Source organism: Mytilus trossulus, chromosome 11 (assembly GCF_036588685.1).
Source record: "Mytilus trossulus isolate FHL-02 chromosome 11, PNRI_Mtr1.1.1.hap1, whole genome shotgun sequence".
NCBI lineage: Eukaryota > Metazoa > Mollusca > Bivalvia > Mytilida > Mytilidae > Mytilus > Mytilus trossulus.
In genome coordinates, this window is record NC_086383.1 from 675,534 (window position 1) to 690,343 (window position 14,810).

Consider the following 14,810-nt stretch of genomic DNA (forward strand, 5'->3'; position numbering starts at 1 on the left):
AAATTTTAATATGACAAAAAACATTTATCCGATAAGGCCTTAAGCCATGTAAGAAAACTTGAAAACAGGAAGGATGTATAAAATTTATGTAAAATGTCAACTTCAGCTTGTTCGTGTATAAAACAAAATATAAACACGTGCCTTTGTCCTCCAGCTGGCTTAGTAATTTTGAAACCTCTCTTTCTTGTTTTGTATATACTGTAAATAGTTATTATTTTTATCTCTGTATACTGATGTCATACATTGACTTTGTGAGACTAAATATATAGATTTAGAGGCCATGCGTATACCGGTATGGATGATTGATTGACTTATTTAGCGCCACTTTCAACACTTTTATGCTATTTCGTTGCAAGTAGTTTAAATTGGTGGAGAAAGCCGAAGTGCCCGGAGAGACCCCCTGACCTTTGTTTGGAAACAGACAATTTTGGTCAATTAAGATTGAAGTCGAGCTTACCTGCCACGTGCAGGATTTGCACACCTAAGTGTTGACATGCTAGTGATACAGCAGTTCGACTACTTATAAAAAAGAAGATGTGGTATGATTGCCAATGAGACAACTATCCACAAAAGACCAAAATGACATCGACATTAACAACTATAGGTCACCGTACGGCCTTCAACAGTGAGCAAATACCATACCGCATAGTCAGCTATAAAAGGCCCCGATAAGACAATGTAAAACAATTCAAACGAGAAAACTAACGGTCTTATTTATGTAAAAAATAAATAAACGAAAAACAAATATGTAACATATAAACAAACGACAACCACTGAACTACAGGCTCCTGACTTGGGACAGACACATACATAAATAATGTGGCGGGGTTAAACATGTCAGCGGGATCCCAACCCTCCCCTAACATGGAACCGTGGTATAACAGTACAACATAAGAACGAACTATAAAAATCAGTTGAAAAAGGCTTAACTCATCAGATGGACAAAAATATAAGTGGACGTGGCCGGGTACTTATACATTCCGACACAAAAAGACATGCTAAAGAGACAACTCAACACAAGAGGTCAAATTTACACAGAAATTAACAACTATAGGTAACCGTACGGCCTTCAACAATGATCAAAGCCCATACCGCATATTCAGCTATAAAAGGCCCCGAAATAACAATGTAACCACTCGCCACCGAGCGCCAATCACTTTCACCCGAAATGGATTAAATGAGATATGGAACGAACCTGAACTCGGTGCACTACATTTACGTGCAGCTTTTTATCATGTTTTTGTGAATATTTTTCACTGTTTCAACTATAGATGATTATGGGTGGATTCTTGAGGTCCAGTGGCAAATTGATATATGCTATGAATATTAACTCTCTTTTGTACTAGACCGACACTCTGAGCCGGATTTTTTTACGGCAGTTGTTTTGTAAATGTTTGATTCTAAATTTCTAGAAAGAGATTTTATCTACTACAGAAGGGAAGCGAAATAATTTGTTTCCATTTAAAACAAGGGAAAAAATAAACAATGGTGTAACTTAAAAAAACAAAAACAAAAAAACTGGTTTTTTTTAAATTATTTCGAACAAGGACATACACATGCTCCTTCCATCACACTAGAGTCGATGTCTAACACATTTATTTATTAACATATAGTGTACAAATCATCTGTTTAAGCTTTGGATACACGGATCTGACAACACGTCATTTTAAGTTCTGTCCTTGTATATATTACATCAGCCAATGAAATTTCAGACTTCATATTTTTTAAGGTGTGTATCAATCCGACAAAACCAAGGAATTGAGCGTTTTTATATCGACGTTAGCAAAGCTTAAACGCATAATATCTGTAATCTGGTGTCTAAATGAACTTAAAACACTGCATTGATTTATTTTTTACTGAGACCTGTTGTTCTCTTACAGATAGAGAATGGTGTTTTGAATTTTTTCAAAGTGAAGATTTACGGCAGTGGCTTTTGATATTTTGCGTTTATCCTGGAAACATAATAGATTAAAAAAAATTGAAAAAATAGTGCAGTGTGTCTGAATTATACTCTATAGCAAAGATTCTTTTTGGGCAATTTTGGCTCTTCAGAGTTTTGTTGTTTTATTGGCTATTATCTTGATAACTAATAATAGAGAAACCTTTTCTTGCAAGGAATAGGCAAGAACATATTTAATCAAAGTACTGAAAGTTGTTTGCGACTTCAGGGAACTTATTTTGGAATTGCCGTTATTTATTACTATTTACCACACCTTCATTCAATAATAGCATCAGATGAAAAATTATCTGCTAGAAGAAATTGTTGAAACTAAATTTTCAGGTTTTAACAATTCGAGTAAGCGGAACGAGGCGTAACGATTGATGCCTACGGTTGACGAAGAATTCGCCATTACATTATATCGCGGAAAATTTATAACTGTATATAATTGAATGACACTTTTCCATTCCAAAAATGATAAAATGAAAGGCCCCCTTTATTTCTTCCCCTCTTTTTTTTTGGTTACAAATGACCGGTTCCTTATATGAGCCATTACTCTATCAGAGTCCGATTTTTTTCCAATTGTTTGTGTCTATCTTGAGAATATATAAAGAGAAACTCGAACAACTAAAATGATCAGCGAGGCAATACTTACATAAATGAAAATAATAAAATTCGTGTATTAACTTCTTATAGAAAAAAAGCAAACGTTAGGTATACCGAAATTGACAAATACAATACCTTCCCTCGTTAAAACGATCATTGACCTTCAAGAATTATTTCTTCAATCTAATAACATTAACCGTATTGTAGACTCCGTATGCTTATTATTAAAGACCCCACCGTCGATTTAAACAAAACTTTGCAATTCATATATATTTTTACAATTTTCCAACAATATCAGATGTGATTTGTTTGCATCTTAAAACGTGGTACTAACAAGCTAAGGTTTATCTCAAGTCACAACGATTTTCCAATCGGTAGCTACAGATTTGATCCTAATTAGTAGTAACGGTTACTCCGCAGAAGCAGATCGGAATCAGTTATGACGTAGACAGTAATCATTCTAATCGTAATCCTGTCCATTTCCCATAACGACGATGAAAGCACATCATACAATGACGTTTCGACATCATATAATGAAGTAAATAAAACCACATAATATAAGATTACAAGCACATAATATAATGACACAAACACATCATATCATGATGTTTGCACATCATATCATGATGTTTGCACATCATATCATGATGTTTGCACATCATATCATGATGTTTGCACATCATATAAGGATGTTAGCACATCATAAAAGGATATTTGCACATCATATAAAGATGTTTGCACATCATAGGCTCCGTGTTGAAGGCCATACAATGACCTATAATGGTTTACTTTTGTTTAAATTGTTATGTGAGTTGTCTAATTGGCACTCACACCACATCTTCCTGTATCTATTTAAACATACTATTAAACTTTATATTTTAATTGATATTTATTGTCTACCTTCTTGTTTTGTGCCTTTACGAAAACAATGCAGTTGTTTTATTGTGTAAATGCAGGCAATTTGGTAGTGGGTAAAATTATTGTAATAACTGCCACCGTAGGGTATAGCAATTGATATCATTAACAGAAGCAACAATGAGTATGTCGTACTAACCACAACACCAAAAAACCCACATACCAAAAATATAAATAGAAATTGTTGATATTTTATTCTTCTAGTTGAAAGTCCATACATGTACACCTCAAACACAGAGTTAAAAAATAAATCTTTTAAAAACTGCATTTTACATGATAAGAAGACAAAGCCTTCCTATAAAAAGAAAAAAGGGGGAATTCTGTTTAGGACTTTTCTCTTTCTAAATTTAGAGGAGTGTAATCTATAATTGCATGAAGGGAACTCTCAAATTAATTCCGTCGTTATTGTATTGCAACGATAAATCTCTTTGACTTTTTAATTATGATTTTCTAGCGCATTTGAAATAACGTCGCAACTAGTTTGTCGTTTATTAAAGTGCATTGAAATTTGGTTATTTTACCACTCTTGTAAATGAAATTAAAGAGTTGGAATATGATTGCTCATGAGACAAATATCCACTAAAGTTAGAGTGAAGTGGCTGTAAGCATTACTTTTATCAAATACGTACGCGCACGTATAATGGATGAAAAGGAGAATGGATGGATGTGAAACAGACACGAAGAAAAGGATAACTGATCAAAAGGATACGTCATGATTGACAAACGGGTAAATTAAAATTGAAAATTTCGCGTCAAAAAAGCTTAGTATTTATGGTAAACCAGATTACACGAAAGTAATGAATGTTTATTATGCCTGATTGATCTTGGAGTAAGAACGCGTCCTCACTATCAAGCAACTCTTATTCAGGCCAGACTGATCTAAAATGTTGCAAATATAAACCTACTAGCTGTTGAAAGGAGAATGGTACGCATCCATTAGGTGTCCTTTCTACGCGATACTCGTCCGTTGGATGATAGCGCTCAACATTCGTTCTATCCGGTAAGTTTCCGTTTTCGTAAGTTGTCTTTCATATGTGTGATCGTTAGGTAGTTTTAACGCGTCTGTTTTATTTTTTTCAGTGAACCAACAGATTCCTAACAGAGAAAAATGACAAAAGCTTTACGGTCACATTATTACCTTAACAATTTACGAGAAACAAATATTACAAACATGAACTACAATAAACTCAGTAGTACATGCTCCCATTCATGGAAGGCATATATAACGAATTTGGCGCTCTCCTAAAATGTGATAGTGGTGTTTCAGCAAAACATAAGAACAAACTATAAAAATCAACTGAAAAGGGCTGAATTCATCAGATCGACACACAGCAGAACGCGTATCTAACAAACGCACAGAATTGACGTGGCAGGATATTTTTACATCACTAACAGGAACAAAATGAAACACATAACAAATCTGATAATAGTCTAGAAGTTTTCCGTTTGCTCGCAGAAATTCATATTTGTATACAAAATAGGTTACCCCGTGCGCCTCATAAAGCGCTTTCGAATAGTTCCACACAAAGCATAATTAATAAAAAGATTCTAATAAAATAGTACATTTAAAAAATGACTGACATATCACTACAAACCAGTAATAGTCTGAAATTGCCTATATCTGTACTCGACTGTCCTGATTTGTACCCGATCAGTCTGAATTGTTCAGAACATTACTCGACCCCAGTCTTAGCCCTACTGATTTGTACTTGACCCTAATCATAAGCTAGGTTCACACTGCCAATCAGATCAACTTGATCAAACCCGACCAAGACAAATTACTTGATCGGGAGACTAAATCGACAAGAATGTTCGGGATAGTCTACCTTACTCGTCATCGATCTGACTTTCTATCCGAGAGTTCGACCTTTGATCGACTAATGTCCGATCATTTCCAGATTAACTCGACCAATGCCCGAACGCTTCCAGATCACAGTGACTTGTATATTTATATTAATGCAGACCAACCCGACCAATACCCGATACCTTCGCGACCACCTTCGATCACTCTTCTATCTTTACTCGGCCATACGCGAGAACACATGACTGCCACACGATTCTCTAAAATTGTGTGCAGACCGGATTAACTCTCATAACTCTGCTTCAACAAAAATATATTGGGAACACTAGTTTTATTGTACAAACATTCCTCCATGTACAATTTCGGTAGATAGTAAGGTTAGCGGTTTTCATTTCAGTAGCAATGTTATAGTTACATTGAATGTAACAAAGGTTACAAATATGTAACCACTACGATTATGGTTTTTATGATTCGTACTATGTATTTCATTGTTGTTAAGTCTTTAGTTTTATGTGTTTTGTATTGTGTACTGTCGTTTTTCTTTTGTTTTTTTTTGTTTTGCGAATCATTGCTTTCTCTTTATAAGTTTAACAGTTGGTCAATATTTATAACTGCTTTTGCTTATGCGGCAATTGTAACGTTTTTTTCCTGTAGCTCAATCCATATCGTAAACTTGGATATGTATGATAGCTCGTTTTGAAGCTGTGACATTTTCAGAACAAATTAAGAGGTTATAATCCTGGTGTAATTATTGTGTATAACTCATTGATATTTAGTGCTCTCAGTTTCGTTGAATCAACACGTTTAATAAGGGTCAGAATTTTCCGGAAAGATAAAGTCATAAAACGTCTTTTATTTTACTAGGGCCATTCCAAGTAACAGGACTCGAACATCTTCGTTGTTATGTCAGCAGCACCTGCTTACATCTACCAATTGATACGTTATTCCCGTGCTTGCCTTTCCTGTCGTGATTTTCTTGGTAGACTGTTGCTGCTCACAAGGAAGCTATTAAACCAAAGTTCCAAATGGTGAAGTTGAAATCATCACTTCGTAAATTTCACGAGTTGGTTGACCGTTATGAAATAACCATTTCAAAAATGATATCGGATATTTTCCTTACGTCGTAGCGACAATACCCTTCCCTTTTATGAATGTGACCTACCGAATTAGACTATTTTACCGGATTTCTTATCACATAATCAACACGAAGGGTGCCGCATGTTGAGCAGGATCTGTTAAACCCTTCGGGAGCACCTGAGATCACCCCTAGTTCTTGGTGGGGTTCGTGTTGTTTATTCTTTCTTTGTCTATGTTCTGTCATGTGTACTATTGTTTGTTTGTTTTGTCTTTTTTTATTTGTAGCCATGGCGTTGTCAATTTCTTTTAGACTTAAGAGTTTGACTGTCCCTTTGGTATCTTTCGTCCCTCTTATGTAGGCGAGAATATTAATTGTAAGATTCAGATATTACTTAAAACTGCTGACCGAACCCAATCCATTAAAAACTATTTAAAATTCAAAATTATTTACTGTCTTGTTTTTGTTGAGATTTGATATATTTTTTTTACGACCAGATCAATTGAACCTGACATGATAGAAAATGGTCATCAAGATAAACAAGAAACTTTCTACAAAAGAAATTCAAACTTGATTTGAAGGTGTTTCAAAATAAACAAGAAACTTTCTACAAAAGAAATTCAAACTTGATTTGTAGCTGTATTAAGATAAACAAAAACTTTCTTCAAAAGAAACTCAAACTTGATTTGAAGCTATTTTCAGATAAACAAGAAACTTCCTTCAAAAGAAACTCAAATTTGATTTGTAGCTGTTTTAAGTTAAACAAGAAACTTCCCTCAAGAGAAACTCAAACTTGATTTGTAGCTATTTCAAGATAAACAAGAAACTTCCTTCAAAAGAAACTCAAACTTGATTTGTAGCTGTTTCAAGATACATAAGAAACTTTCTTCAAAAGAAACTCAAACTTGATTTGTAGCTGTTTCAAGATAAATAAGAAACTTTCTTCAAAAGAAACTCAAACTTGATTTGTAGCTGTATTAAGATAAACAAGAAACTTCCTTCAAAAGAAACCCAAACTTGATTTGTAGCTGTATTAAGATAAACAAAAAACTTATTTCAAAAGAAACTCAAACTTGATTTAAAGCTGTTTCAAGATAAACAAGAAACTTCCTTCAAATGAAACTCAAACTTGATTTAAAGCTGTTTCAAGATAAACAAGAAACTTCCTTCAAAAGAAACTCAAACTTGATTTGAAGCTGTTTTAAGATAAACAACAAACTTTCTTCAAAAGAAACTCAAACTTGATTTGTGGCTGTTTTAAGATAAAAAAAAACTTTCTTCAAAAGAAACTCAAACTTGATTTGTAGCTGTTTCAATATAAATAAGAAACTTCCTTCAAAAGAAACTCAAACTTGATTTGTAGCTGTTTCAAGATAAATAAGAAACTTTCTTTAAAACAAACTCAAACTTGATTTGTAGCTGTTTCAAGATAAATAAGAAACTTTCTTCAAAAGAAAATCAAACTTGAATTGTAGCTGTTTCAAGATAGACAAGAAACTTCCTTCAAAAGAAACTCAAACTTGATTTGTAGCTGTTTCAAGATAGACAAGAAACTTCCTTCAAAAGAAACTCAAACTTGATTTGTAGATGTTTCAAGATAAATAAGAAACTTCCTTCAAAAGAAACTCAAACTTGATTTGTAGCTGTTTCAAGATAAATAAGAAACTTCCTTCAAAAGAAACTCAAACTTGATTTGTAGCTGTTTCAAGATAAATAAGAAACTTCCTTCAAAAGAAACTCAAACTTGATTTGTAGCTGTTTCAAGATAAATAAGAAACTTTCTTCAAAAGAAACTCAAACTTGATTTATAGATGTTTCAAGATAGACAAGTAACTTCCTTCAAAAGAAACTCAAACTTGATTTGTAGATGTTTCAAGATAAACAAGAAACTTCCTTCAAAAGAAACTAAAACTTGATTTGTAGCTGTTTCAAGATAAACAAGAAACTTTCTTCAAAGGAAACTCAAACTTGATTTGTAGATGTTTCAAGATAGACAAGAAACTTCCTTCAAAAGAAACTCAACCTTGAAATGTAGCTATTTTAAGACAATCAAGAAACTTCCCTCAAAAGACACTCAAACTTGATCTGTAGCTGTTTTAAGATAAACAAGAAACTTCCTTCAAAAGACACTCAAACTTGATTTGTAGATGTTTCAAGATAAACAAGAAACTTCCTTCAAAAGAAACTAAAACTTGATTTGTAGCTGTTTCAAGATAAACAAGAAACTTTCTTCAAAGGAAACTCAAACTTGATTTGTAGATGTTTCAAGATAGACAAGAAACTTCCTTCAAAAGAAACTCGACCTTGAAATGTAGCTATTTTAAGACAATCAAGAAACTTCCCTCAAAAGACACTCAAACTTGATCTGTAGCTGTTTTAAGATAAACAAGAAACTTCCTTCAAAAGACACTCAAACTTGATTTGTAGCTGTTTCAAATTAAACAAGAAACTTCCTTCAAAAGACACTCACACTTGATTTGTAGCTGTTTTAAGATAAACAAGAAACTTCCTCCAAAAGAAACTAAACTTTGATTTGTAGCTGTTTCAAGATAAACAAGAAACTTTCTTCAAAAGAAACTCAAACTTGATTTGTAGCTGTTTGAAGATAAACGAGAAACTTCCTTCAAAAGACACTCACACTTGATTTGTAGCTGTTTTAAGATAAACAAGAAACTTCCTCCAAAAGAAACTAAACTTTGATTTGTAGCTGTTTCAAGATAAACAAGAAACTTTCTTCAAAGGAAACTCAAACTTGATTTAAAGCTGTTTCGAGATAAAAAAAAAAAAAAAGAAACTTCCCTCAAAAGAAACTCAACTGTGATTTGTACCTATTTCAAGATAAACAAGAAACTTCCTTCAAAAGACACTCAAACTTGATTTGTAGCTGTTTTAAGATAAACAAGAAACATTCCTTCAAAAGAAACTCAAACTTGATGTGTAGCTGTTTAAAGATAAACAAGAAACTTTCTTCAAAAGAAACTCAATCTTGATTTTTAGCTGATTCAAGATAAACAAGAAACTTGCTTCAAAGAAAACTCAGTCTTGATTTAAAGCTGTTTCAAGATAAACAAGAAACTTCCCTCAAAAGAAACTCAAACTTGATTTGTAGCTGTTTCAAGATAAATAAGAAACTTCCTTCAAAAGAAACTCAAACTTGATTTGTAGATGTTTCAAGATAAATAAGAAACTTCCTTCAAAAGAAACTCAAACTTGATTTGTAGCTGTTTCAAGATAAATAAGAAACTTCCTTCAAAAGAAACTCAAACTTGATTTGTAGCTGTTTCAAGATAAATAAGAAACTTCCTTCAAAAGAAACTCAAACTTGATTTGTAGCTGTTTCAAGATAAATAAGAAACTTTCTTCAAAAGAAACTCAAACTTGATTTGTAGATGTTTCAAGATAGACAAGTAACTTCCTTCAAAAGAAACTCAAACTTGATTTGTAGATGTTTCAAGATAAACAAGAAACTTCCTTCAAAAGAAACTAAAACTTGATTTGTAGCTGTTTCAAGATAAACAAGAAACTTTCTTCAAAGGAAACTCAAACTTGATTTGTAGATGTTTCAAGATAGACAAGAAACTTCCTTCAAAAGAAACTCAAACTTGATTTTTAGCTGTTTTAAGATAAGCAAGAAACTTCCCTCAAAAGAATCTCAAACTTGATTTGTAGCTGTTTTAAGATAAACAAGAAACTTCCTTCAAAAGACACTCAAACTTGATTTGTAGATGTTTCAAGATAAACAAGAAACTTCCTGCAAAAGAAACTAAAACTTGATTTGTAGCTGTTTCAAGATAAACAAGAAACTTTCTTCAAAGGAAACTCAAACTTGATTTGTAGATGTTTCAAGATAGACAAGAAACTTCCTTCAAAAGAAACTCAACCTTGAAATGTAGCTATTTTAAGACAATCAAGAAACTTCCCTCAAAAGACACTCAAACTTGATCTGTAGCTGTTTTAAGATAAACAAGAAACTTCCTTCAAAAGACACTCAAACTTGATTTGTAGCTGTTTCAAATTAAACAAGAAACTTCCTTCAAAAGACACTCACACTTGATTTGTAGCTGTTTTAAGATAAACAAGAAACTTCCTCCAAAAGAAACTAAACTTTGATTTGTAGCTGTTTCAAGATAAACAAGAAACTTTCTTCAAAAGAAACTCAAACTTGATTTGTAGCTGTTTGAAGATAAACAAGAAACTTCCTTCAAAAGACACTCACACTTGATTTGTAGCTGTTTTAAGATAAACAAGAAACTTCCTCCAAAAGAAACTAAACTTTGATTTGTAGCTGTTTCAAGATAAACAAGAAACTTTCTTTAAAGGAAACTCAAACTTGATTTAAAGCTGTTTCGAGATAAAAAAAAAAAAAAAAAGAAACTTCCCTCAAAAGAAACTCAACTGTGATTTGTACCTATTTCAAGATAAACAAGAAACTTCCTTCAAAAGACACTCAAACTTGATTTGTAGCTGTTTTAAGATAAACAAGAAACATTCCTTCAAAAGAAACTCAAACTTGATGTGTAGCTGTTTAAAGATAAACAAGAAACTTTCTTCAAAAGAAACTCAATCTTGATTTTTAGCTGATTCAAGATAAACAAGAAACTTGCTTCAAAGAAAACTCAGTCTTGATTTAAAGCTGTTTCAAGATAAACAAGAAACTTCCCTCAAAAGAAACTCAAACTTGATTTTTAGCTGTTTTAAGATAAACAAGAAACTTCCCTCAAAAGAATCTCAAACTTGATTTGTAGCTGTTTTAAGATAAACAAGAAACTTCCATCAAAAGAAACTCAAACTTGATTTGTAGCTGTTTTAAGATAAACAAGACACTTCCTTCAAAAGAAACTCAAACTTGATTTGTAGCTGTTTTAAGATAAACAAGAAACTTTCTTCAAAAGAAACCCAAACTTGATTTGTAGCTGTTTGAAGATAAACAAGAAACTTCCTTCAAAAGACACTCACACTTGATTTGTAGCTGTTTTAAGATAAACAAGAAACTTCCTCCAAAAGAAACTAAACTTTGATTTGTAGCTGTTTCAAGATAAACAAGAAACTTTCTTCAAAAGAAACTCAAACTTGATTTGTAGCTGTTTGAAGATAAACAAGAAACTTCCTTCAAAAGACACTCACACTTGATTTGTAGCTGTTTTAAGATAAACAAGAAACTTCCTCCAAAAGAAACTAAACTTTGATTTGTAGCTGTTTCAAGATAAACAAGAAACTTTCTTTAAAGGAAACTCAAACTTGATTTAAAGCTGTTTCGAGATAAAAAAAAAAAAAAAAAGAAACTTCCCTCAAAAGAAACTCAACTGTGATTTGTACCTATTTCAAGATAAACAAGAAACTTCCTTCAAAAGACACTCAAACTTGATTTGTAGCTGTTTTAAGATAAACAAGAAACATTCCTTCAAAAGAAACTCAAACTTGATGTGTAGCTGTTTAAAGATAAACAAGAAACTTTCTTCAAAAGAAACTCAATCTTGATTTTTAGCTGATTCAAGATAAACAAGAAACTTGCTTCAAAGAAAACTCAGTCTTGATTTAAAGCTGTTTCAAGATAAACAAGAAACTTCCCTCAAAAGAAACTCAAACTTGATTTTTAGCTGTTTTAAGATAAACAAGAAACTTCCCTCAAAAGAATCTCAAACTTGATTTGTAGCTGTTTTAAGATAAACAAGAAACTTCCATCAAAAGAAACTCAAACTTGATTTGTAGCTGTTTTAAGATAAACAAGACACTTCCTTCAAAAGAAACTCAAACTTGATTTGTAGCTGTTTTAAGATAAACAAGAAACTTTCTTCAAAAGAAACCCAAACTTGATTTGTTGCTGTTTTAATCCAATCAAGAAACTTCCTTTAAAAGACACTCACACTTGATTTGTAGCTGTTTTAAGATAAACAAGACACTTCCTTCAAAAGAAACTCAAACTTGATTTGTAGCTGTTTTAAGATAAACAAGAAACTTTCTTCAAAAGAAACCCAAACTTGATTTGTAGCTGTTTTAAGATAAACAAGAAACTTCCATCAAAAGAAACTCAAACTTGATTTGTAGCTGTTTTAAGATAAACAAGACACTTCCTTCAAAAGAAACTCAAACTTGATTTGTAGCTGTTTTAAGATAAACAAGAAACTTCCCTCAAAAGAAACTCAAACTTGATTTGTGGCTGTTTAAAGATAAACAAGAGACTTCCTTCAAAAGAAACTCAAACTTGATTTGTAGCTGTTTTAAGATAAACAAGAAACTTTCTTCAAAAGAAACTCAAACTTGATTTGTAGCTGTTTATAGATAAACAAGAAACTTTCTTCAAAAGAAACTCAATCTTGATTTTTAGCTGATTCAAGATAAACAAGAAACTTCCTTCAAAAGAAACTCAACTTTGATTTGTAGCTATTTCAAGATAAACAAGAAACATTCCTTCAAAAGAAACTCAAACTTGATGTGTAGCTGTTTTGATTTGAGTGAGTATAACAGTTCTGAACAAAAGATTTTCATTTAGTTTTACTTTTTCTGAACTTAATTCAGCAATAATGTATATTTTTTAAAAGGCGGATTTTATTATCAATATTCATTTTATTTTCTTCCATGAATACAACGAAAACTTCACGTGGGACATCATGTTTTAAAACGATGATTAAAACGAAGTTTCTAGAATATCGTTTCAGGTGTCGATTAAAAAACTATACATTATTAATGATGTTTTGCTGAAATTGAAATATTTTTCCTGTAATCTAACTTCGTGTCAAAATAAAATTATGTAAGACACATCATGACTGAGGATTCCAGCTAAACTGGATCCACTAGAAAGCATTCCCACATGTATATGGAACATTAAATTCTCCCTCGCCATGCTCGTTCGAATTTAAAACATTTTTTTACTAAATCCTTGGTATAATAAATAAAACAAAACTCTAGATTTAGGTTTAGTTGCTCGCAGTAACTTCGGTGCTCTTTTCTAGTAAGCAATGTTTAATAACATTATAACCCAACATATTATAAATAACCAAAACAAGAACTTGTTATACAACTACTCTCACTAACCAACCTTGAACTTATAAATAGTATCACAGGGGAAAACCCCAAGTCTCAACGAAAAGAAATTTAATGTAACTCCATATGAATTTGTGCACACACTGTATTTAAAGCTAGCGCATTAATTCTATTTTTACCCCACAATGTTTTGACATAAAGCACTCAAAATATTAATGTATGCGCAAACAGTATTGATGTTTGCGCACAAATGTCTATTAAGCCCACACATAATATATTGAGTTTACAAAATAGTATAGCGTCGTAAGATATATATTTTATTTCTGTATATATCCAGAAACAGGCTTTTTAAATATCGGCTTATAAATTAAACCTTCTTAATCAACAGAACAAATAAAAATAACTCATATACTGTAATGTTAATTGACTGTCATACAAAATAGATATTAAGCTAGCTGTTTAACCCGGTTCAATCCATCATTTTCTACATCAGGAAATGCATGTACCTCTTCAGGGATATAACAGTTGTTATTTAATAATTAATAAGATATCTAAGATGTATACTCTTTTAAGAACAAACATACATCTCATCTTTTACTATATATGTATGCACGTCTCAATTCAAATTATCTATGCTTATGTTCCGGACCATATGAGTATTTGGACCATACGCGTATGGTCACGATCATATGCGTATACGCATATGGTCAAACTGTACGCGTATGGTCAGACCATATGATAGATATAGGAAGATGTGGTTTGAGTGCAAATGTGACAACTTGCCATCTAAATAACAATTTATAAAAGTAAACTATTATAGGTAAAGGCCTTTTAACTCTGCACCTTGGTTCACATCGAACAACAAGCTATAACGACCCCAACATAACTAGTTCAAAACCATTCAAACGTGAACACTAACGGTTTAGTTGTGGGATACCGGTGTTGGTAGAAATTTTAAACGAAAGATATATTTATGTTACTTGGCGAAAAAAGTAATAAAGTAGCGAAAAAAAAATATTATTTTGGCGAAAGAGGTGGCGAAAATAAATTGACCCAGGGCAACCCAATTTTGGACCATATAGGTATACATAAGAAACGATTCAATCATACAATAAACTTATCTATAACAATGACGTTTACATAAATTGTATGGAAATACGATATTTAGTTTGATGCTTGATAAAAGATATGAAAACGCCTTAAGCGTTTAAAGATGGCTATAAAATATCAACAATCAATGCATTCTGTTAATTAGAAACGGTAAAAGTTGTAATTTTGTTTCAATTTTTATTGATGTTTTTGCCTTTTTTGCAGAGTTATCTCCCTTTTTCAATGCAAATCTCCATAGCAATTTTCAATCATATTTTTTAAGACTTCCTGAAGTAATATTTCATCGGACTTTTTTGTGTGTATGTTTGGGGTATAATGATAAAGATGAAAACTTTAAAATATTCTGTTGCAACTACTTTAAGGTTGGGATCAATTTATGCTAT